Here is a 17,858-nt window from a genome sequence, read left to right on the forward strand (position 1 = left end):
AGTGCATCCCTTGAGGTTTCTCAGGGATCTCTTGATGAGAGGGGTCTCTTGTTTGCTCCATCTTCTTCTTAGTGATGGGCTTGAGGTCATGCCTTCTCAGTTGAACCGGCTTTGGATGCCATAAATGGTTATGGAAAAACAAAAAAAACAATGCTTTTACCACACCAAACTTAAAAGGTTTGCTCGTCCTCGAGCAAAAGAAGAAAGAAGAGAGTAGAAGAAGAAGAAATGAGGAAGAAGGGAATGGCTTTGTGTTTCGGCCATTAGGGGAAGAAGTAGTGGTTTTGAATTTGGATGGTGAGGTAAGTGGAGTTTTATGGAGGTGAGTGGTGAAGAGAAAGATGGGATTTGATAGGTGAGGGGTTTGTGGGGATCCTGTGAGGTCCACAGATCCTTAGGTGTCAAGGAAAAGTCATCCCTGCACCAAATGGCATCAAAAATCACGTTTTGAGCCAATTCTGGCGTTAAACGCCGGGCTGGTGCCCATTTCTGGCATTTAACGCCAGGTTCTTGCCCTTTTCTGGCGTTTAACGCCAGTCTGGTGCCCCTTTCTGGCGTTAAACGCCCAGAATGGTGCCAGACTGGGCGTTAAACGCCCAACTGCTAGCCTCACTGGCGTTTAAACGCCAGTGAATTCTTCCTCTAGGGTGTGCTGTTTTTCTTCCTGTTTTTCATTCTGTTTTTGCTTTTTCAATGGATTTTGTGACTTCTTATGATCATCAACCTACAAAAAACATAAAATAACAAAAGAAAATATATAAAATATAATCATTGGGTTGCCTCCCAACAAGCGCTTCTTTAATGTCAGTAGCTTAACAGATGGCTCTCATGGAGCCTCACAAATGATCAGAGCAATGTTGGAACCTCCCAACACCAAACTTAGAGTTTGAATGTGGGGGTTCAACACCAAACTTAGAGTTTGGTTGTGGCCTCCCAACACCAAACTTAGAGTTTGACTGTGGGGGCTCTATTTGTCTCTGATTTGAGAGAAGCTCTTCATGCTTCTTCTCCATGGTGACAGAGGGATATCCTTGAGCCTTAAACACATAGGATTCTTCATTCACTTGAATGATAAACTCTCCTCTATCAACATCAATCACAGCCTTTGCTGTGGCTAGGAAGGGTCTGCCAAGGATGATGGATTCATCCATGCACTTCCCAGTCTCTAGGACTATAAAATCAGTAGGGATGTAATGGTCTTCAATCTTAACCAAAACATTCTCTACAAGTCCATAAGCTTGTTTTCTTGAGTTGTCTGCCATCTCTAGTGAGATTTTTGTAGCTTGTACCTCAAAGATCCTTAGCTTCTCCATTACTGAGAGAGGCATGAGGTTTACACTTGACCCTAAGTCACATAGAGCCTTCTTGAAGGTCATGGTGCCTATGGTACAAGGTATGGAAAATTTCCTAGGATCTTGTCTCTTTTGAGGTAATTTCTGCCTAGACAAGTCATCCAGTTCTTTGGTGAGCAAAGGAGGTTCATCTTCCCAAGTTTCATTCCCAAATAACTTGTCATTTAACTTCATGATTGCTCCAAGATATTTAGCAACTTGCTCTTCAGTGACATACTCATCCTCTTCAGAGGAAGAATACTCATCAGAGCTCATGAAAGGCAGAAGTAAGTCCAATGGAATCTCTATGGTCTCATTTTGAGCCTTAGATTCCCATGGTTCCTCATTGGGGAACTCAGAGGAGGTTGGTTCACGCCCATTGAGGTCTTCCTCAGTGGCGTCCACCTCCTCTCTTTCCTCTCCATATTCGGCCATGGTTATGGCTTTGCACTCCCCTTTTGGATTTTCTTCTGTATTACTTGGGAGAGTACTAGGAGGGAGTTCAGTAATTTTCTTGCTCAGCTGACCCACTTGTCCTTCCAAATTTCTGATGGAGGACCTTGTTTCATTCATGAAACTTTGAGTGGTTTTGATTAGATCAGAGACCATTGTTGCTAAGTCAGAGGTATTCTGCTTAGAACTCTCTGTCTGTTGCTGAGAAGATGATGGAAAAGGCTTGTTATTGCTAAACCTGTTTCTTCCACCATTGTTATTATTGAAACCTTGTTGAGGTCTCTCTTGATTCTTCCATGAGAAATTTGGGTGATTTCTCCATGAAGAATTATAGGTGTTTCCATAGGGTTCTCTTAGGTAATTCACCTCTTCCATTGAAGGGTTCTCAGGATCATAAGCTTCTTCCTCAGATGAAGCTTCCTTAGTACTGCCAGATGCATTTTGCATTCCAGACAGACTTTGAGAAATCAAATTGACTTGTTGAGTCAATATCTTGTTCTGAGCCAGTATAGCATTCAGAGTGTCAATCTCAAGAACTCCTTTCTTCTGACTAGTCCCATTGTTCACAGGATTTCTTTCAGAAGTGTACATGAATTGGTTATTTGCAACCATTTCAATCAGCTCTTGAGCTTCTGTAGGCGTCTTCTTCAAATGAAGAGATCCTCCAGCAGAGCTATCCAAAGACATCTTGGATAGTTCAGAGAGACCATCATAGAAAATACCTATGATGTTCCATTCAGAAAGCATGTCTGAGGGACATTTTCTGATTAATTATTTGTATCTTTCCCAAGCTTCATAGAGGGATTCTCCATCCTTCTGTCTGAAGGTTTGGACCTCCACTCTAAGCTTACTCAATTTTTGAGGTGGAAAGAACTTTGCCAAGAAGGCATTGACTAGCTTTTCCCAAGAGTCCAGGCTTTCTTTAGGTTGAGAGTCCAACCATATTCTAGCTCTGTCTCTTACAGCAAAAGGGAATAGCATAAGTCTATAGACCTCAGGGTCTACCCCATTGGTCTTGACAGTGTCACAGATTTGCAAGAATTCAGCTAAGAACTGATGAGGATCTTCCAATGGAAGTCCATGGAACTTGCAATTCTGTTGCATTAGAGAAACTAACTGAGGCTTAAGCTCAAAGTTTTTGCTCCAATGGCAGGGATAGAGATGCTTCTCCCATAGAAGTTGGGAGTAGGTGCAGTAAAGTCACCCAGCACCTTCCTTGCATTGTTGGCATTGTTGTTGTTTTCGGCTGCCATGTGTTCTTCTTCTTTGAAGAATTCGGTCAGGTCCTCTAAAGAGAGTTGTGCTTTGACTTCTCTTAGCTTTCTCTTCAAGGTCCTTTCAGGTTCAGGATCTGCCTCAACAAGAATACCTTTGTCTTTGCTCCTGCTCATAAGAAAGAGAAGAGAACAAGAAAATGTGGAATCCTCTATGTCACAGTATAGAGATTCCTTTAGGTGTCAGAGGAAAAGAAGAGTAGAAGACAGAAGTAGAAAATTCGAACTTATCAAAGAAGATGGAGTTCGAATTTTGCATTAAGGAATAGTATTAGTCCATAAATAGAAGGATGTGAGAAGGAGGGAAGTAATTTTCGAAAATTAAGTGAAAGATTTTGAAAACATTTTGAAAAACACTAATTGATTTTCGAAAACAAAAGTGGGAAAGAAGTAAAGTGATTTTTGAAAAAGATTTTGAAATTAGAAATTAAAAAGATTTGATTGAAAACTATTTTGAAAAAGATGTGGTTAAGAAGATATGATTGGTTTAAAAAAATGTGATTGAGAAAATATGATTTGAAAACAATTTTAAAAGATATGATTTGAAAACAATTTGAAAAGATATGATTTTAAAAATTAATGACTTGCCTAACAAGAAAAGATATGATTCAAACATAAAACCTTCCTCAACAGAAAAGGCAAAAAATGTTCAATCAAATCATTAATTGTTAGTAAGTATCTTTGAAAAAGGAAAGAAATTGATTTTGAAAACATTTGATTGAAAAGATATGATAAAAAGATTTGATTTTGAAAAACTTTGAAAACTTGAAAAAAAAATTGATTTTGAAAACAAAATCTTCCCCCTTTGCCATCCTGGCGTTAAACGCCCAGAATGGTGTACATTCTGGCGTTTAACGCCCAAACTACTACCCTTTTGGGCGTTAAACGCCCAGCCAGGCACCCTGGCTGGCGTTTAAACGCCAGTCTGTCTTCTTCACTGGGCATTTTTGAATGCCCAGCTTTTTCTGTGTGATTCCTCTGCAGTATGTTCTGAATCTTCAATTCTCTGTATTATTGACTTGAAAAGACACAAATTAAAAATATTTTTGGATTTTTAATAATGAAAATGCAACAAGAATCAAATAACAATGCATGCAAGACACCAAACTTAGCAGTTTGTATACCATTGACACTAACAAAATGAGAATGCATATAACAAAACACTCAAGTCAATAGAATTCAAAGATCAAAACAAGGAAATCATCAAGAACAACTTGAAGATTAATTAAGACACATGCATAAATTCGAAAAATGCAAGAAGAACAGAAACATGCAATTGACACCAAACTTAAAATGAGACACTAGACTTAAACAAGAAATATTTTTGGATTTTATGATTTTATAAATTTTTTTGTGCTTTTTTTTTTTTGAATTTTTTCGAAAATTATATGAAAAAGAAAATAAAGGTATCAAAATTCTTAATGAGAATTCCAGGAATCATGCAATGTTAGTCTAAAGCTTTAGTCTAAAGGAATTAGACATAGCTAGCTAAGCTTCAGCAGGACATTGCATTCAAGAGCTAAATTGATGATGATCAATCAGCTTTGGTGATGATAAGAACATCACCTTGAAACACTAGAATTCATTCTTAAGAACTCTGAAAAAAAAATACCTAATCTAAGCAACAAGATGAACCGTCAGTTGTCCATACTCGAACAATCCCCGGCAACGGCGCCAAAAACTTGGTGCGCGAAATTGTGATCACTACAACTTCACACAACTAACCAGCAAGTGCACTGGGTCGTCCAAGTAATACCTTACGTGAGTAAGGGTCGATCCCACAGAGATTGTTGGTATGAAGCAAGCTATGGTCACCTTGTAAATCTCAGTCAGGCAGACTCAATTGGGTATAGTGATAAACGAATAAAGCATAAAGATAAAGATAGGGATACTTATGTAATTCATTGGTAGGAACTTCAGATAAGCGTATGAAGATGCCTTCCCTTCCGTCTCTCTGCTTTCCTACTGTCTTCATCCAATCCTTCTTACTCCTTTCCATGGCAAGCTCGTGTAGGGTTTCACCATTGTCAGTGGCTACCTCCCATCCTCTCATTGAAAACGATTGCATATGCTCTTGTCACAGCATAGCGGAATTCATCTGTCGGTTCTCAATCAGACCGGAATAGAATCCAATGATTCTTTTGGCGTCTGTCACTAACGCCCCGCCCTCAGGAGTTTGAAGCACGTCACAGTCATTCAGTCATTGAATCCTACTCAGAATACCACAGACAAGGTTTAGACCTTCCGGATTCTCTTGAATGCCGCCATCAGGTCCTACCTATACCACGAAGATTCCGATTAAAGAATCCAAGAGATATTCACTAGAGCCTTGGTTGCTTGTAGAACAAAAGTGGTTGTCAGTCACCTTGTTCATGAGTGAGGATGATGATGAGTGTCACGGATCATCACATTCATCAAGTTGAAGAACAAGTGATATCTTGGACAAAGAACAAGCGGAATTGAATAGAAGAACAATAGTAATTGCATTAATACTCGAGGTACAGCAGAGCTCCACACCTTAATCTATGGTGTGTAGAAACTCCACCGTTGAAAATACATAAGAACAAGAGTGATCATTGGCTTCGGCCCCAGAGAGGGAACCAAAAGAACCAAGATGAAAAATACAATAGTAAAAGATCCTACTTATAGAAAACTAGTAGCCTAGGGTGTACAGAGGTGAGTAAATGACATAAAAATCCACTTCCGGGCCCACTTGGTGTGTGCTTGGGCTGAGCAATGAAGCATTTTCGTGTAGAGACTCTTCTTGGAGTTAAACGCCAGCTTTTATGCCAGTTTGGGCATTTAACTCCCATTTAGGTGCCAGTTCCGGCGTTTAACGCTGGAATTTCTTGAGGTGACTTTGAACGCCGGTTTGGGCCATCAAATCTTGGGCAAAGTATGGACTATCATATATTGCTGGAAAGCCCAGGATGTCTACTTTCCAACGCCGTTGAGAGCGCGCCAATTGGGCTTCGGTAGCCCCAGAAAATCCACTTCGAGTGCAGGGAGGTCAGAATCCAACAGCATCTGCAGTCCTTTTGAGTCTCTGGATCAGATTTTTGCTCAGATCCCTCAATTTCAGCCAGAAAATACCTGAAATCACAGAAAAATACACAAACTCATAGTAAAGTCCAGAAAAGTGAATTTTAACTAAAAACTAATAAAAATATAATAAAAACTCAACTAAAACTACCAAAAACATACTAAAAATAATGCCAAAAAGCGTACAAATTATCCGCTCATCAGAGGACCGTGCATTATTTAAGTATGGGGGAGGATCGGCATCTTTGAGGAGGGTAAAATTTCTTTTCTTAGATGCTTTGCAATATTTTTTTGTTTTTTTTTTCTTCAATTTTTGCAATTTTGTTCTTTTTGCACTTTGTTTGGTTGGGTTTGTTTGTATATATTTCTTTAATGCTTATAGTATTATGGTAGTAAATACTTGCATGTTGCATAATAGATTGAATAAGTTTGGTAAAACAACAAGAAATTTTCATGAAATCACTTTTAGGGCATGCCATTGATTGAATTGAGAAATTGTTTTTTCAAACTTGCTTGGAGTATTCTTTTCATAGAACATAGAAAAAAAGAGCTAGAACAACAAACCTTGTGAGATTTGAGCCTTAATTGTATGGTTGCATATTCTCAACCATAAAGATTGTTCTTGTGTGATAAACTCCTTTTATGATTGTGATCTTTGATTTGCATGAATCTATATGTCCACTATTTTGTGTATGAATGCATGTATATGATTGAGACCATTGTTTCATACAGCTCACTTACCCAAATAGCCTACCCTTTTATCTTCCATTGTTAGCCAACTTTGAGCCTATGCCAAACCCATTTGTTCTTAATCTTAGCACATTACAAGCCTTAAGTGAAAAACAATAAATATCCCTTGTTTGGATCTTTGATTAGCTTAGGCTAGTGAGTATGTTTATGATTCAAGTTGGAAAGTTTGGGAACATTGGTTGGGATAAAAGGGTTTTTTTTTTATATTTTTGTCAAATATTGGGAATTGGGTACATACTCACGTATGAATTATGTTAAAACCATATGCATTGATACTCTTGTATATATTTTAGTTTGAAAAAAAAAACCAATAAAAGGGGACAAAATGCCCCAAAATAAAGTAATAATATCAATGCATATGGGATGTGATCAAAAAGAGAATACATGAGTGTTTGAAAAATGAAGAATGGGTAGTTAGGTTAGCTGTGAATTGCATAAGTTGTCATACGTTAGGTGGGAAGCTTAGGTTAATCAAAGAGTCAAATTTTAGTCCACTTGACCATATGCATCCTACCTTGACCCTAGCCCCATTACAACTCATGGATAAGTCCTCATGACATTTGTATGCATGCACTAAATAATTGTTGATTATTAGATGACTTGTAAATCTTTGAAAAACATGATTAAAGGAGAATTGAGTGATTATGCTCTAAACACTGAGCGAATAGAGTGAATACACATCCAGTGAGGGGTTCGATCACTCAATTCTATGTTCTTGTGCCTTATATTGTATCTTCTTGTAAGTTGTCTGTTGGTTAGCTTTGAAAATCTCAATTCAATTCTTTGGACTTTGATCATAGTGTATTGACTCTTTGCTTCGGCCCTAAAGCTTGTTTTGGATTGATTGGAATCTCTTGTTTGTTTTATGCCATACTAAATAGGAAATCATAGTGTACATATAGATATATAGCATTTTGCATGCATGTAGTTAGTACATCGAATAAACTTGTTTCCCTTTTTACCCTTCTCCTTTGATTATGATTAATATGAGGACATGCTATTGTTTAAGTGTGGGGGAAATGATGACTCCATATTTTCTGATATAATTTAGCTTGATTTAAATGGATTCCATCACATAAACTCACACTTAAGCACCAAAATAGCATGCTTTTGAGTTTTCCTCCGGAATTATGCTTAATTATGAAAACATGCTCTTTTGTGCCTAAATTAGCCTATTTTATTCAATTTACCTTCTATTCGATACCTTGATATTGTTTGTGAGTAATTTCAGATGTATAAGGTAGGGATGGCTTGGTAGAAATGGAAGATGAGCATGCAAATAGAAAAATTCATGAAGAAATGAGAATTTGGAGCTTTTCTACAAGTGTGCGCATGCACAAGTATGCGTGTGTACGCACAAGGATGATTTGCAAGCGACGCGTACGCGTGGGAGTGAATTGTGCCAAACGACGCGCACACGTGACCCACGCATACGTGTGACCCGCGTCACATGACCTCATTAATGCAAATCGCTGGGGTGATTTCTGGGCCTCCAGGACCCAAGTCTAGCTCATTTTCCAAGGCTATTTCATGCAGAACTGAAGCTTGGAGGAGGGGGGAGCAAATTAGGGTTTAGTTTAGCATAATGTAGTTCATTTTCTAGAGAGAGAAGCTCCCCCTTCTCTCTAGAACCTAGGGTTTTTAGTTTAATTTCCTTGTAATTTCTGTTTTTAATTCTTGTTTTCATTTAGTTTCTTCTATCTTTCCTTATTCTATTGCTTTAATTTTCTTATGTTATCTTGTTAATTTCTCATTTTAGTTGCCTTTTTTGTTTAAGCACACTCTTGTTCCTTTAACTTACATTTAATGCAATTTTATGTTTCATGCCTCTTTATTGCTTTATTGAGATGCTATCTTTATTTTTCTTGCTTGGTTGTTGAAGAGCGGATAATTTATACGCTTTTTGGCATTGTTTTTAGGTAGTTTTTATTATGATCTAGTTACTTTTAGGGATGTTTTCATTAGTTTTTATGCTAAATTTACATTTCTGGACTTTACTATGAGTTTGTGTGTTTTTCTGTGATTTCAAGTATTTTCTGGCTGAAATTGAGGGACCTGAGCAAAACTCTGAGAAGGAAGCTGACAAAGGACTGCTGATGTTGTTGGAATCTGACCTTCCTGCACTCGAAATGGATTTTCTGGAGCTACAGAACTCCAAATGGCACGCTCTCAAGGGCGTTGGAAAGTAGACATCTAGAGCTTTTCCACCATATATATAGTCCATATTTTATTCGAGATTAGTTGACGTAAACTGGCGCTTAACGCCAGTTCCATGTTGCTATCTGGAGTCAAACGCCAGAAACACGTCACGAACCAGAGTTGAACGCCCAAAACACGTTACAACTTGGCGTTCAACTCCAAAAGAAGCCTCAGCTCATGGATAGATCAAGTTCAGCCCAAACATACACCAAGTGGGCCCCGAAAGTGGATTTATGCATCAATTACTTACTCTTGTAAACCCTAGTAACTAGTTTAGTATAAATAGAACTTTTTACTAGTGTATTAGACATCTTTGGACGTCTAGTTCTTAGATCATGGGGGCTGGCCATTCGGCCATGCCTGAACCTTTCACTTATGTATTTTCATCGGTGGAGTTTCTACACACCATAGATTAAGGGTGTGGAGCTCTGCTGTACCTCAAGTTTTAATGCAATTACTACTATTTCCTCTTAAATTTCATTTATTCCTGTTCTAAGATATTCGTTGCACTTCAACTTGATGAATGTGATGATCCGTTTCACTCATCATCATTCTCACCTATGAATGCGCATGATTGACAACCACTTCCGTTCTACCTTAGGCCGGGTGCATGTCTCTTGGATTCCTTAATCAGAATCTTCGTGGTATAAGCTAGATTTGATGGCGGCATTCATGGGAATCCGGAAAGTCTAACCTTGTCTGTGGTATTCTGAGTAGGATTCCAGGATTGAATGACTGTGACGAGCTTCAAACTCCTGAAGGCTGGGTGTTAGTGACAGACGCAAAAGAATCACTGGATTCTATTCCAACCTGATTGAGAACCGACAGATGATTAGCCGTGTTGTGACAGAGCATTTGGACCTTTTTCACTGAGAGGATGGGATGTAGCCATTGACAACGGTGATGCCCTACATACAGCTTGCCATAGAAAAGAGTGATGAAAAACCAGAAGGAAGAAGTAGGAAAGCAGAGATTCAGAAGGAGCACAGCATCTCCATACGCCTATCTGAAATTCCCACTATTAATTTACATAAGTATTTCTATCCTATTTTATTTATCTTTTAAATATCTAATCCAATTACATTTGAATCCGCCTGACTGAGATTTACAAGATGACCATAGCTTGCTTCATACCAACAATCTCTGTGGGATCGACCCTTACTCACGTAAGGTTTATTACTTGGACGACCCAGTACACTTGCTGGTTAGTTGAACGGAGTTGTGGAAAGAAAGTGCTGAGTTAATATATGCACATACCAAAGAGCCATTATCGTGGAATCAATTCCATACAATAATAAAGAGTACGAATCACAATTTCGTCCACCAAGTTTTTGGCGCCATTGCCGGGGATTGTTCGAGTATGGACAACTAATGGTTCGTCTTGTTGCTCAGATTAGGTAATTTTCTTTTCAAAACGTTTTCAAAAATTTGTCAAAATTTTTCTTTATTTTTGTTTTCCCCAAAAATTATTTTCGAAAATTTTTTTTAAATTTTTAAATTATTCTATGGCTTCAAAACTTTCAAGAATGAATTCTAGAGTTTCATGGTAACATGTTGAAGCCTGACTGGCTGTAAAGCCATATCCAAATCCTTTTGGATTGAGGCTTCCACTTGTCAATAAATTGGGTATGTATATGGTGTGGATGACTTATCATCTGTTGCATGCCTGATTTGTATCTCCTAAAGCTGACTGGCTATTAAGCCATGTCAAACCCTTTGATTGGAGCTTTGGGCTAATATTGAAAGATTCCTGGAATTCTTCTTAAAGATTTTGAATTTCTTATTTTCTTTTTGCTATATGTTTTTCGAAAAAAATAAAAGAAAATACAAAAAAATTAGAAAATCATAAAAACCAAAAATATTTTATGTTTCTTGTTTGAGTCTTGAGTCAACTTTTAAGTTTGATGTCAATTGCATGTTTTAAAAATTATTATGCATTTTTCGAAAATTCATGCATTCATAGTGTTCTTCATGAACTTCAAGTTATTCTTGGTAAGTCTTCTTGTTTGATCTTGATGTTTTTCTTGTTTTGTATCTTTTGTTGTTTTTCATATGCATTTTTTGTTTGTTAGAGTCCATGCATTAAAGATTTCTAAGTTTGGTGTCTTGCATGTTTTCTTTGCATCAAAAATTTTTCAAAATTATGTTCTTGATGTTCATCATGATCTTCAAAGTGTTCTTGGTGTTCATCTTAACATTCATAGTGTTCTTGCATGCATCATTGGTTTTGATCCAAAATTTTCATGTTTTGGGTCATATTTGTGTTTTTCTCTCTCCTCATTAAAAATTCAAAAATAAAAAAATATCTTTTCCTTTTTTCTCTCCTAATTTTCGAAAATTTGAGTTGACTTAGTCAAAAAATTTTAAAATTAGTTGTTTCTCACAAGTCAAGTCAAATTTTCAATTTTAAAAATCTTATCTTTTCAAAACTTTTTCAAATCAAATCTTTTTCATTTTTATCTTATTAATTTCGAAAATTTCAAATATTTTTTCAAAAATCTTTTTCTTAATATTATTTCAATTTTTCGAAAATTATGCTAACAATTAATATGATTGATTCAAAAATTTGAAGTTTGTTATTTTCTTGTTAAGAAAGGTTCAATCTTTAAATTCTAGAATCTTATCTTTTAGTTTCTTGTTAGTTAGGCAATTAATTCTAATTTTAAAAATTAAATTTTTTTCAACCATATCTTCTTATCATATCTTTCTATCTTATCTTTTTATCATATCTTTTTCAAAATTTTATCTTTTTCAAAATTTGATTTAAAAATATCTTATCTAACTTCTTATCTTCTTATCTTTTCAAAATTGATTTTAATCTTTTTCAACTAACTATTTGACTTTTTGTTTGTTTCTTATCTTTTTCAAAACCACCTAACTACTTTTCCCTCTTTAATTTTCGAAAATATCTCATCTCTTTTTCAAAAATTCTTTTTAATTAAATAATTGTTTTAAATTTTAATTTTAATTCTATCTTATCTTTTATTTTCGAAAATCATTTAACTTCTTTTCAAATTTATTTTCGAAATTCCTTCCCTCTCCCCTTTTTCTATTTATTTATTTATTTACTAACACTTCTCTTCATCCTAAAATTTGAACCCCCTCTTCTCTCTAAGTTCGAATTTTCCTCTTCTCCTTCCTATTCTTCTTCTTCTTCTACTAATAATAAGGATCCTCTTTTTCCAGATATAGAGGATTCCTCTTCCTTTTCTTCTTCTCTTCTCTTTCATATGAGCAGGAATAAGGAAAAAGGCACTCTTGTTGAAGCTGATCCTGAACCTGAAAGGACTCTGAAGAGGAAACTAAGAGAAGCTAAATTACAACAATCCAGAGGCGACCTTTCTGAAATTTTTGAACAAGAGAAGGAGATGGCAGCCGAACCCAACAACAATAATGCAAGGAGGATGCTTGGTGATTTCACTAAACCAACGTCAAAATTTGATGGAAGAAGCATCTCAATCCCTGCCATTGGAGCTAACAATTATGAGCTGAAACCTCAATTAGTTGCTTTAATGCAACAGAACTGCAAGTTTCATGGACTTCCATATGAAGATCCTTATCAGTTTCTAACTGAGTTCTTGCAGATTTGTGAGGCTGTTAAGACGAATGGGGTAGATCCTGAAGTCTACAGGCTCATGCTTTTCCCTTTTGCTGTAAGAGACAGAGCTAGAACATGGTTGGACTCACAACCTAAAGATAGCCTGGACTCCTGGGATAAGCTGGTCACGGCCTTCTTGCATAAATTCTTTCCTCCTCAAAAGCTGAGCAAGCTTAGAGTGGATGTTCAGACCTTCAAGCAAAAAGATGGTGAATCCCTCTATGAAGCTTGGGAAAGATACAAGCAGATGACCAAAAAGTGTCTTCTGACATGTTTTCAGAATGGACCATATTAGATATATTCTATTATGGTTTATCTGAGTTTTCCAAGATGTCATTGGACCATTCTGCAGGTGGATCCATTCACCTAAAGAAAACACATGCAGAAGCTCAAGAACTTATTGACATGGTTGCAAATAACCAATTCATGTACACTTCTGAGAGGAATTCCGTGAATAGTGGGACGCCTCAGAGGAAGGGAGTTCTTGAAATTGATGCTCTGAATGCCATATTGGCTCAGAACAAAGTGTTGACTTAGCAAGTCAACATGATCTCTCAAAGTCTGAATGGATGGCAAAATGCATCCAACAGTACTAAAGAGGCAGCTTCTGAAGAAGCTTATGATCCTGAAAACCCTGCAATGGCAGAGGTTAATTACATGGGTGAACCTTATGGAAACACCTATAATTCATCATGGAGAAATCATCCAAATTTCTCATGGAAGGATCAACAAAAGCCTCAACAAGGCTTTAATAATGGTGGAAGAAACAGACTCAGCAATAGCAAGCCTTCTCTATCATCTTCTCAGCAACAGATAGAGAATTCTGAACAAAGCCCCTCTAACTTATCAAATATAGTCTCTAATTTGTCAAAGGCCACTTTAAGTTTCATGAGTGAGACAAGATCCTCCATTAGAAATTTGGAGGCACAAGTGGGCCAGCTGAGTAAGAAAGTCATTGAAACTCCTCCCAGTATTCTCCCAAGCAATACAGAAGAAAATCCAGAAGGAGAGTGCAAGGCCATTGATGTAATCAATATGGCCGAATGCACAAGGGAGGAGAAGGACGAAAATCCTAGTGAGGAAGACCTCCTGGGACGTCTCTCAAATAAGAAGGAGTTCCCTATTGAGGACCTAAAGGAATCTGAGGCTCATATAGAGACCATAGAGATTCCACTAAATCTCCTTCTGCCATTCATGAGCTCTAAAGACTATTCTTCCTTAGAAGAGGATGAAGATGTGATTGGAGAGCAAGTTGCTCAATATCTAGGAGCTATCATGAAGCTGAATGCCAAGTTGTTTGGTAATGAGACTTGGGAAGGTGAACCTCCCTTGCTCATTAGTGAACTAGATACATGGGTTCAGAAAATCTTACCTCAAAGGAGACAAAATCCTAGAAAATTCTTAATACCCTGTACCATAGGCACCATGATCTTTAACAAGGCTCTGTGTGACCTGGGGTCAGGCATAAATCTTATGCCACTCTCTGTAATGGAGAAACTAGGGATAATTGAGGTACAGCCTGCCTTATTCTCATTATAATTGGCAGACAAGTCAGTAAGACAAGCTTATGGATTAGTAGAAGACGTGTTAGTAAAGGTTGAAGGCCTTTACATCCCTGCTGATTTCATAATCTTAGACACTAGGAAGGAAGAAGATGAATGCATCATCCTTGGAAGACCCTTCCTAGCCACAGCAGAAGCTGTGATTGATGTTAACAGAGGAGAATTAGTCCTTCAATTGAATGGGGACTACCTTGTGTTTCAAGCTCAAGGACCTTCCTCTGCAACCATGGAGAGGAAGCATGAAAAGCTTCTCTCAGTACAGAGTCAAAAAGAGCCCCCACAGTCAAATTCTAAGTTTGGTGTTGGAAGGCCACAACCAAACTCTAAGTTTGGTGTTGATAAGCCCCCACATTCAAACTCTAAGTTTGGTGTTGGGAGGCCCTCATCATGCTCTGAATATCTGTGAGGCTCCATGAGAGCCCACTGTCAAGCTAGTGACATAAAAAGAGCGCTTATTGGGAGGCAACCTAATTTTTATTTATCTAATTTTAATTTTATTTTATTGTTATTTTGTGTTTTATTAGGTTCATGATCATGTGGAGTCACGAAAAAAATACTAAAATTAAAAATAGAATCAAAAATAGCAGAAGAAAAATCACACCTTGGAGGAAGGACTTACGGGCGTTTAAACGCCAGTAAGGTGCTTCTGGCTGGCGTTCAATTCCAGAACAGAACATGGATCTAGCGCTGAACGCCAAAAACAAGCAACATCCTGGCATTTAGACACCAGGAATATGCCTTGAGGAAAGCTGCCACCGAACGCTAGTAACAAGCATGGAACTGGCATTCAACGCCAGAAATATGCTGCACCTGGGCGTTGAACGCCCAGAACGTGCATCACTTCGGCGTTTAAATGCCAGAATGGTATGCTAAGGCATTTTGCATGCCTAATTGGTGCAGGGATGTAAATCCTTGACACCTCAGGATCTGTGGACCCCACAGGATCATCTCAGGATCTGTGGACCCCACAGGATCCCCACCTAATATATCCCCACCTTACCTCCTAATAATCCTATAACACACTTCCCCAAAAACCCTTCACCAATCACCTCAATCTCTCTTCCCAATTACCCCCTTCACCACTCACATCCATCCACTCTTCCCCATAAATCCCACCTACCTTCAAAATTCAAAAATCTTTCCCACCCAAACCCACCCTAAATAGCCGAACCTCCCCTCCTTCCCCTCCCTATATATACCCCTTCATTCTATTTTATTTTCACACAACACAACCCCCTCTTCTATACCTTGGCCGAATACACCTACCCCTCACTCTCCTCCATTTTTCTCTTCTTCTTCTTTTCTTTCTTCTCTTGCTCGAGGGCGAGCAATATTTTAAGTTTGGTATGGTAAAAGCATATGCTTTTTGTTTTTCCATTACCATTAATGGCACCTAAGGCCGGAGAATCCTCTAGAAAAGGGAAAGGGAAGACAAAAGCTTCCACCTCCGAGTCATGGGAGATGGAAAGATTCATCTCCAAAGCCCATCAAGACCACTTCTATGATGTTGTGGCAAAGAAGAAGGTGATTCCTGAGGTCACTTTCAAGCTCAAGAAAAATGAGTATCCAGAGATCTGACATGAAATCCGAAGAAGAGGTTGGGAAGTCCTAACCAATCCCATGCAACAAGTCGGAATTTTAATGGTTCAAGAGTTCTATGCTAATACATGGATCACTAGGAACCATAATCAAAGTATGAACCCGAATCCAAAGAACTATCTTACAATGGTTCGGGGGAAATACTTAGATTTTAGACCGAAAAATGTGAGGTTAGCATTCAACTTGCCCATGATGCAAGGAGATGAACGCCCCTACACTAGAAGGGTCAACTTCGATCAAAGGTTGGACCAAGTCCTTATGGACATATGTATGGAAGGAGCTCAATGGAAAAGAGACTCCAAAAGCAAGCTAGTTCAACTGAGAAGACTGGACCTCAAGCCTGTAGCTAGAAGATGGTTGGAGTTCATCCAACGCTCCATCATCCCTACTAGCAACCGATCCGAAGTTACTGTGGATCGGGCCATCATGGTTCATAGCATCATGATTGGAGAGGAAGTAGAAGTTCATGAAGTTATCTCTTTTGAATTCTACAAAATAGCCGACAAGTCCTCCACCACGGCAAGGCTAGCTTTTCCTCATCTTATTTGCCATCTATGTTACTCAGCTGGAGTTATCATAGAAGGAGACATCCTCATTGAAGAGGATAAGCCCATCACCAAGAAGAAGATGGAGCAAACAAGAGAGACCCTCCACGGATCTCAAGAGATGCATGAGGAAGCTCATCATCAAGAAATCTCTGAGATGCCTCATGGGATGCACTTTTCTCCCAACAACTATTGGGAACAACTCAACACTTCCCTAGATGATTTGAGTTACAATGTGGAACAATTAAGGGTGGAACATCAAGAGCACTCCATCATCCTCCATGAAATTAGAGAAAACCAAAGAGTAATGAGGGAGGAGCAACAAAGGCAAGGAAGGGACATAGAGGAGCTTAAGGACATTGTTGGTCCTTCAAGAAGAAGACGCCACTAAGGTGGATTCATTCCTTGTTCTTATTTTTCTGCTTTTCGTTTTTTATGTTATATGTTTATCTATGTTTTGTGTCTCTACTTCATGATCATTAGTAGTTAGTAACTATGTCTTAAAGTTATGAATAATTCCATTATTCCTTCACCTCTCTTAAATGAAAAATGTTTTAATTCAAAAAAACAAGAAGTACATGAATTTCGAATTTATCCTTGAATTTAGTTTAATTATATTGATGTGGTGACAATACTTTTTGTTTTCTGAATGAATGCTTGAACAGTGCGTATTTTTTATCTTGTTGTTAAAATTGTTGGCTCTTGAAAGAATGATGAACAAAGAGAAATGTTATTGATGATCTGAAAAATCATAAAATTGATTCTTGAAGCAAGAAAAAGCAGTGAAAAAGCAAAAAGCTTGCGAAAAAAAGTGGCGAAAAATATAAATAAATAGAAAGAAAAAGAAAAAGCAAGCAGAAAAAGCCAATAGTCCTTAAAACCAAAAGGCAAGGGTAAAAAGGATCCAAGGCTTTGAGCATCAATGGATAGGAGGGCCCAAGAAAATAAAATCAAGGCCTAAGTGGCTAAATCAAGTTGTCCCTAACCATGTGCTTGTGTCATGAAGGTCCAAGTGAAAAGCTTGAGACTGAGTGGTTAAAGTCATGATCCAAAGCAAAAAGAGTGTGCTTAAGAGCTCTAGACACCTCTAACTGGGGACTCTAGCAAAGCTGAGTCACAATCTGAAAAGGTTCACCCAGTCATATGTCTGTGGCATTTATCACTACAAGAAAAACACCCATTCAGGTACACTTGAAAAGTGTAGCCAAAAGTGAAAAAAATGATGCCTTAGGCTACGGCTACGCTTTTTGGGCTACGGCTACGCTTTTTGGGGTGATTCCTATTCAGCCGTTGCCTATTCTCAAAGGCTACGCTTTTCTGCACCAAGGGCTACGCTTTTGGCATTTGGGAATAGGGTATGCTTTTCAAGTGATGCTGTCCAGGACCAAAGGCTACGCTTTTCAGCTTCCATTTTTGACAGAATAGGCTATGCTTTTCAACGCTACTGCATCACCTGTAAAGCGTAGTCACATTGTATACCATGGCTACCTTTTATAAGTGTAGCC

At 38.0% G+C, this 17,858-nt stretch overlaps 2 non-coding genes across 2 annotated transcripts; one reads left to right on the top strand and one right to left on the bottom strand.

Moving 5' to 3' along the window:
• The first annotated feature begins 2,525 nt into the window (after positions 1 to 2,525).
• LOC130956337 (small nucleolar RNA R71) lies at positions 2,526 to 2,633 on the top strand. The gene has a single exon (XR_009077075.1). It is a non-coding gene; the product is annotated as a small nucleolar RNA R71 (small nucleolar RNA).
• A 10,183-nt stretch (positions 2,634 to 12,816) lies between these two features.
• LOC130952887 (small nucleolar RNA R71) lies at positions 12,817 to 12,919 on the bottom strand. Its single transcript, XR_009075066.1, has one exon. It is a non-coding gene; the product is annotated as a small nucleolar RNA R71 (small nucleolar RNA).
• Between the last annotated feature and the right edge of the window lie 4,939 nt (positions 12,920 to 17,858).

This window comes from Arachis stenosperma, chromosome 1 (genome assembly GCF_014773155.1).
Source record: "Arachis stenosperma cultivar V10309 chromosome 1, arast.V10309.gnm1.PFL2, whole genome shotgun sequence".
NCBI lineage: Eukaryota > Viridiplantae > Streptophyta > Magnoliopsida > Fabales > Fabaceae > Arachis > Arachis stenosperma.